At 45.5% G+C, this 6,897-nt stretch overlaps 1 pseudogene across 1 annotated transcript; it reads left to right on the top strand.

The window, feature by feature from the left end:
- Positions 1–533: 533 nt before the first annotated feature.
- LOC309626964 (molybdopterin synthase catalytic subunit pseudogene) lies at positions 534–4,930 on the top strand (annotated as a pseudogene). Its single transcript has one exon. The product of its transcript is annotated as a molybdopterin synthase catalytic subunit pseudogene (transcript).
- The last annotated feature ends 1,967 nt before the right edge of the window (positions 4,931–6,897 follow it).

Consider the following 6,897-nt stretch of genomic DNA (forward strand, 5'->3'; position numbering starts at 1 on the left):
GGTTCCCGAGGATCCCACATGCCGCGGAGCAGCTGAGCCCGTGCACCACAACTACTGAGCCCACGTGCCACAACTACTGAAGCCCACGTGCTGCAACTACTGAAGCCCACGCGCTGCAACTACTGAAGCCCACGCACTCTAGGGCCCGTGTGCCAGGACTACTGAGCCCGCGTGCCTAGAGCCCGTGCTCCGCAACAAGAGAAGCCACTGCAGTGAGAAGCACGTGCACTGCAACGGAGAGTAGCACCCACTCTCCTCAACTAGAGAGAAGACCAAACGCAGCCAAAAAAAAAAGAAGTGGCTGAAGACAAAATTTCAGTGGGAGTTCCCTGGTGGCCTAGTGGTTAGGATTCCGAGCTTTCACTGCCGTGGCCCGGCTTCAATCCCTGGTCTGGGAACTGGGATCCCACAAGCCACGTGGCCAAAAAATAAAAAAAATTTCAGACATCAGTTTATGCAGGGAGGTGCTGGTAAATGTTTTTAACAACCAGGGTGTGTGTGTGTGTGTGTGTGTGTGTGTGTGTGTGTGTATGTGTGTGTGTGTGTGTGTGTGTGTTGATTTGTAGCATTTCTGTGGTGTAGATACTTCCACCATGGCCAATGTCTAACTACCAACATAATATCACTTAACACAGTTGCATAGTATTTCCATTTTATAGTATTTTTACCAGGTAGATACAATAACTGTAAATATCCTCAAGAGAAGAAATACTACAGTAAAAAGGAAGTGATGAGTTTTGAGTCTTTTAATATGTTTTATTTAATTGTAAGTTTACATAACTTAATTTTTAATAGTGGCTATGTTTAATAACTGGCTGACAAAATTCCTGAAAGTTTAACGATTGGTTCTCATGAGCCTGTATAAGCTGGCTGCAGCCAACGCTGAATTAGCCCACGGGTCCTCATTTGGATCCTGTATCTTGGACAAATAGCATTCGTGTTTAAGTTCAGGACCTGGCAACTGGACAAGTGCTAAGGGCAGGTTCAACGTACTTCTTAAGGACCAGTACTCGTTCCCCTGGTAACAGTGTCCTTTCCCCCAGGACACAGCCCAAAAGGTGACCTTTTACTTCCCCGGCTCTAAACTGTTTATCATTCTGACCCACCAGCACCTCCCCCAACTTCAGGGCAGACTGTCTCAGGAATGCCTGGGACATGCACGTAGGGCATCGTGGCCGGCCACCTGCTGAACCCACGTCAGGTGCTTACAAGGTCAGCCAGATGGCAAGAAGGAGAGCAAAAGGCCTGAGAAGGAGCTGCCGGCTCCTGGGCTCTCAGCCCTATGGCATCTGCGTTGTTGGGCTAGGAATGCCCTTGGCAAATATACCCCATCGGTCCACTGCCCTCCTATGTTTCAAAACCTGGATCCAAACTACCATTTCTCAGTTTAACCTCACTTCTCTCCATTGCTTCTCTACCCCTGCAAATAACAGAGTCATAATGTTGACAAGTACGGGCACTGGGTGCTTGTTCTAGAATTATCCCACTTAAGCCTCATAACAACCCTATGAAGTAGGTGCTATTCTTATCCCAGTTCTGTGAATGAGAAATCCAAGACTTGGGGTGGTGTGCTCATTTGCCCACAGTCATAGGGGAAGGACCTGGTGTTTTTCCTTTCTCCCTCAACTATCTTCCTTCACGTGGTAGCCTCAGTTCATACATGCTTATTTTGCATTCTTCAACATGTTGCTTCCTCCTAAATGTTCTCAGCCTAGAGATGGTGGTGGAAGCCATGGGTCTGAAAAGATTGCTCAAGGAGAGAGTGTGCTGTGAGGATGGAGAAGAGGAGGGAGTGGAGATGAGACCCTGACGGGCACCTACACCTGAGGGCCCCTGAGTAAGAGGAGACGCAGAAGGGCTGTCACAGAAAATGTGAGATAGCCAGGGGATGGACCGCAGTGGGGAAGTTACAGAGTGGATGAGGAAAGGAGCACCGAGACGTGTCCCCTGGATTTATCCGTCCAGAGACATCCATGACCTTGGCAGGGGCCGTTCCTCCATTGCTCTGCTGGATGGTGAGGAGGCTGCAGCAGGGAAAGCAGGAACTCAGCAGATGAGTTGAGGAAAGGCTGGGAGCTAGTAAAATGGGTCAGCCAGTGTAGACCTCTCTTTCAAGATGAAGGAAGCAGCCTGCACGCTGCGTTGACCTGGCGCCTAGGCTTCCGCGCTGGGATACCGGGCTGGGGTTCCCTGGCGGGATGGTGCCACGGTGCCAGGTGACAGCCTGGAAGACGAGCTGGTTTCTAAAGGCACCCGCGATCTTTGCCCTTGCTTCTCAGATTGTTCGTTTCTAAGAAGACAAGTTTTCAATTTAAAAAGAAATGCACTTAACTAAGAATTCTTTGATGAAATGTGCTCCGTCTGTGCTTTTGCGAACCCTTGATTATTTGCAGACCTCTGATTATTTCGTAGAGAATGATTTGCTCTGAGTCACAGGTGGAAGTGTTGTATTTTGCAAAAAGTGCTGAAACAACAGGAATTCGCTCAGAGACAATTTCTGTGCCACAAGAAATAAAAGCATTGCAGCTGTGGAATGAGATAGAAACGCGCCATCCTGGACTGGCTGACGTCAGAAATCAGGTGATGTTTGCTGTTCGTCAAGAATATGTCAAGTTTGGAGATCAGCTCCTCCTGCTTCAATCAGGAGATGAAATTGTCATTATCCCCCCATTAGTGGAGGATAGTGCTTTTGAGCCACCTGGGAAAGGTACAGATGAAGTTGAAGAGAAATCTAAAGATATAATAAAATTCACGTCTGAGAAACTTTCAGTAGATGAAGTCTCACAGCTGGTGATTTCTCCACTCTGTGGTGCAATATCCCTATTTGTAGGAACTACAAGGAATAACTTCGAAGGGAAGAAAGTCATTAGCTTAGAGTATGAAGCATATCTACCAATGGCAGAAAATGAAGTCAGAAAAATTTGTAGTGTCATTAGGCAGAACTGGCCAAACACATAGCAGTGTTCCATCGACTTGGCTTAGTTCCAGCGTCAGAAGCAAGCATTATCATTGCTGTGTCCTCAGCCCATAGGGCTGCATCCCTCGAAGCTGTGATAACTTTAAAAGCCAAGGTGCCCATATGGAAAAAGGAAATGTATGAAGAATCATCATCATCTTGGAAAAGAAACAAAGAATGCTTTTGGGCAACCGATGATTAAACCACTTAGGTTTTTAGAGTCCTAAAATTTAAACTTGGTAAATTCTTATCTTTGATCATGTTTTGATTTTTCTTCTCCAGAAGATAGTTTATGGAACATAATCTCTTATGTTACACCAGTGGAACAAAAGAGAGAAAAAAAAGCAAAATAAATGAGTGTTTAGGATGAGGGCTTATACGGGAACTAGAGATAGAGGAAAGAAAGGCTTTAGGGAAAAAATGGAAGAATAATTTAAATGTAAGGAAAGATGCCTGTGGTAGACATATTATTCTATGACTAAGTTCTAACCGTAACTTGACTCGCACTGAGGTGTGGCCCCTCCTCAGTGACTGTCTCAGAGGCTGCCCCCAACCCCCTACCCCTATGCCCAGTGATATCATTGTTGTCAGGGATGCGTTTTGGGAATGTAGGCAGAACTGGAAGGTAAAAAAAGTCCTTATCGGATACTCTTGGTATGATATATTTTTAGAATGTATATATTTTTAAAATAAGCTAAATAAACATGATTTTAAAAGTTTAAAAGCAATATTTTCCTGTTTTTAAAAATTCAGTGATAATACCTAAGATATTTCATCATATGAAGCTTTCTAGTATTTCAGAATCAATAATCTTGCCATAATACTTATTATATTTTATTAGTTATTAGTATTGTATCAATATATAAATTAGCATAAAATTGTTGTAAAACAAGGCAAACTAGCAACAAGGGTGCTTTGTGTTATAATGTTAGTTATAAAATTTTACCCACAACCAACTAAAAAGGAAAATTATATGATTATTTGGTAAAATATTTTCAGATAGTTTTCTTTTTAGCTTAAGCAACATTATCATTAATAAAGTTATGTTTTCTGCCCAAAAAAAAGAAGGAAGCAGAAAAAAAGAATAAAAAATACAAAAAAAAAGGAAAAAATTTAAAAATTTTAAAAAAGATTTAAAAAAGAAGAACAGAAAAGAAGAAGGAAGCAGAAGGGAGAGCCAAGGTGGAAGGAGGCCTTTGAGAATTTGGGTTTTAGATTGGTTGTTTGGTCGGTTGGTAAGCTGGGACTACCTTTGGCAAATTTATTTATTTATTTATTTGGCTGCGCTGCGAGGCTTGCGAGATTTTAGTTCCCTGACCAGAGATTGAAACCAAGCCCCTCAGCAGTGAGAGTGAGGAGTCCTAACCACTGGACCGCTAGGGAATTCCCAATCTTTGACAAAAAAAAAAAAATTTTTTTTTTGGCCACGCAGCATGCGGGATCTTAGTTCCCCAACCAGGGATCAAACCTGCGGTCCCTGCGTTGGAAGCGTGGAATCTTAACCACTGGACCACCAGGGAAGTCCCTTTGGCAAATTTCAATGCTGAGGTGAGGCTGAATATGCTAGTGAGAGAGGAGGGTAAAGGCGAGAGGTGGCTGAGACCACAGACCCTGAGGGGTCCAAGCCCCAGACGGCAGACAGGAGAACCTCCATCTTCTTTCCTGGGGAGGAGGGAGCCGTGATGGTTGCTGCCTGGTGGCCTCTTTTTCCTCTGACGAGTGGGAGGCAGAGAGTGAGGGGGATGAATAGTCGGGAGCACTAAGGAGGGTGGTGGAGTTTATGACAGCCAGTTTGGGAGAATTGTAGAAGGAGGTTGGCAAGAGATGAGCTGAAGTAGGAAGTAACACATGTGCAGAGGGACAGTCCCCACAGGAGTCCTTGCCCAGCACCACAGACAGGCTTCTTTGTGAATGCTGGTGTGTCTGTAGCCCTTAAGCTCATTAAGTTCATTCACCATCAACTTTCTTACTGCTTTTGCCACCAGGAGGGGACAGTCTCTCCCGATACTAAGGACAGCTCACTGTGACTCCCAGTAAGAACTGCATGAGGGTGTTTCTGGATTTCTTTCCACCACGTAAGTTTACAAGGAGAAGCCAGTTGTCTGTAACCTGGAAAAGGGCTCTCACCAGACATGGAATCAGCCAGCGCCTTGTTCTTGGACTCCCAGCCTCCAGAATTGTAAGAAGTAAACGTTATCTGTTTCAGCCGCCAGTCTGGGGTAATTTGTTACAGCAGTCTGAGCTGACTGGGACAACATGCATAGTAACCCCATGCGCAGAATGAAGAAGTGAGTCGTTTTGCCCAGAACAGAGCAGGACTTCCAGCTCCAGATCAGTGAATTTTCCACTGTGTCACGGGAGGTACTGCAAGGTGCCGTGTTCTCCCAAAGTCTCCCCTCACTTAATTAAACAGAAAATATGTCCTTGGAACTGGCCTCCCTGGACTCAGCATAGATATAGGAATTCATCAGAAGCATTAGCCCTTTTCCTTTGAACCAGATTTACCTCTTCAGTCATTTAAACCTGAGTTTCATTAGGAGGTAATTAGGTTTCCTCTCTGATCAGTTGGTGGTGGTTACACAGAAGGCCCACCCGGAAAAGTTCTGTGATCAATTAGCCAGGTCTGCCAGGGGCAAGGCAGCGGGAGAGTTAAGACCTGTGCACTAAATATATGCCCAAGCTGGTAAGAAGTGGAATGAGTGATAGACATTAGGATTAGCTTTGCAAAAAAGCTCAGAAAGGAAAGAGATAAAAGATTTTACGGAAGTCTAGGTTTTTCTGTCTCCTGGGTGAATAGTTGAGGGTGGTATGCTTGCCGATTGAGAAAGTTTATGTCTATTTGGGGGAGTCAAGGCAGGGGTGTCCAGAAGGGAGAAGCACAAACAGCAGCTCTTGGAGTTTGGACACCCCCATCCCCTCCCCCATACCACTCCCACTCCGCCCCCCACCCCAACCTTGAACTCAGGGTACAATGAGCAGGGCAGTAACCAAGATTCCTGGGCAAAGTTTCCTCTTGGCACCCAGACCTGAAGAGATCAGGGAGGCCAAGGGTGTGTTGAAATAGCCTGGCAGGACGAATGCTGAGTTTGTCTTCCTGCCAGTGGCAGGCACAAGATGTACCAAATACAGCCTGGTCCTTTGCTCTAGATACAAATGAATCTAGATTTTTGGGGGCCTGAAGCTTACACAGTTGGGTTGGCTGGGCAGGGGATTCTTTTTAAGAAAATAATACAAAATTAGGTAGACCCTTGGAAGGGACCTATGTGAGTGAGGGATCCTGAAGCTTAAGCTTCAGAAAGGGATATGTGTGGAGAAGAAAATAAAATAGTATGAGGAGATAAAGCGTAAGGAAGGGGAGGCTACTCTGGACTGGAGTAGTCAGGAGAGGTTGACTTCTGAGCCACAAACCAGATGACAAGGATCTGTGCGAAGAGCATTCCGAGCAGAAGGAACAGCAAGTGCAAAGGCCCTGAGGCTGAAACGGTCTTGGAATGCTGGGACCAGGAGAAGATCAGTGTGCCTGGCATATGGTGAGCTAGGGGAGAGGGATGGGTGATGAGTTCAGAGGAACAGGCAGGGACTGCTTCACATTGGGCCTTGAAGGCCTGGTAAGGACACTATTATTCCAGGATTGGTGGGAGGCCATTGAAAGCTTCTTTTTTTTCTTCAATATTTATTTATTTGGCTGTGCCAGGTCTTAGTTGTGGCATGCAGGATCTTCGTCGCAGCATGCGGAATCTAGTTCCCTGACCAGGGATCGAACCCGGGCCCCCTGCATTGGGAGCTCGGAGTCTTAACCACTGGACCACCGGGGAAGTCCCTATTGAAAGCTTTTAAGTGAGGCTAAATATAAAAAGAGCATTATGGTGGTGTGTGGATAATGGCTTGCAGAAAATCCTAAAAGAGGGTAGCCAGTGGAAGGTGGAGGTGTGTCAGCAGGA

Source organism: Balaenoptera borealis (assembly GCF_965194805.1).
Source record: "Balaenoptera borealis genome assembly, chromosome: 3".
In the NCBI taxonomy this organism is placed as follows: domain Eukaryota; kingdom Metazoa; phylum Chordata; class Mammalia; order Artiodactyla; family Balaenopteridae; genus Balaenoptera; species Balaenoptera borealis.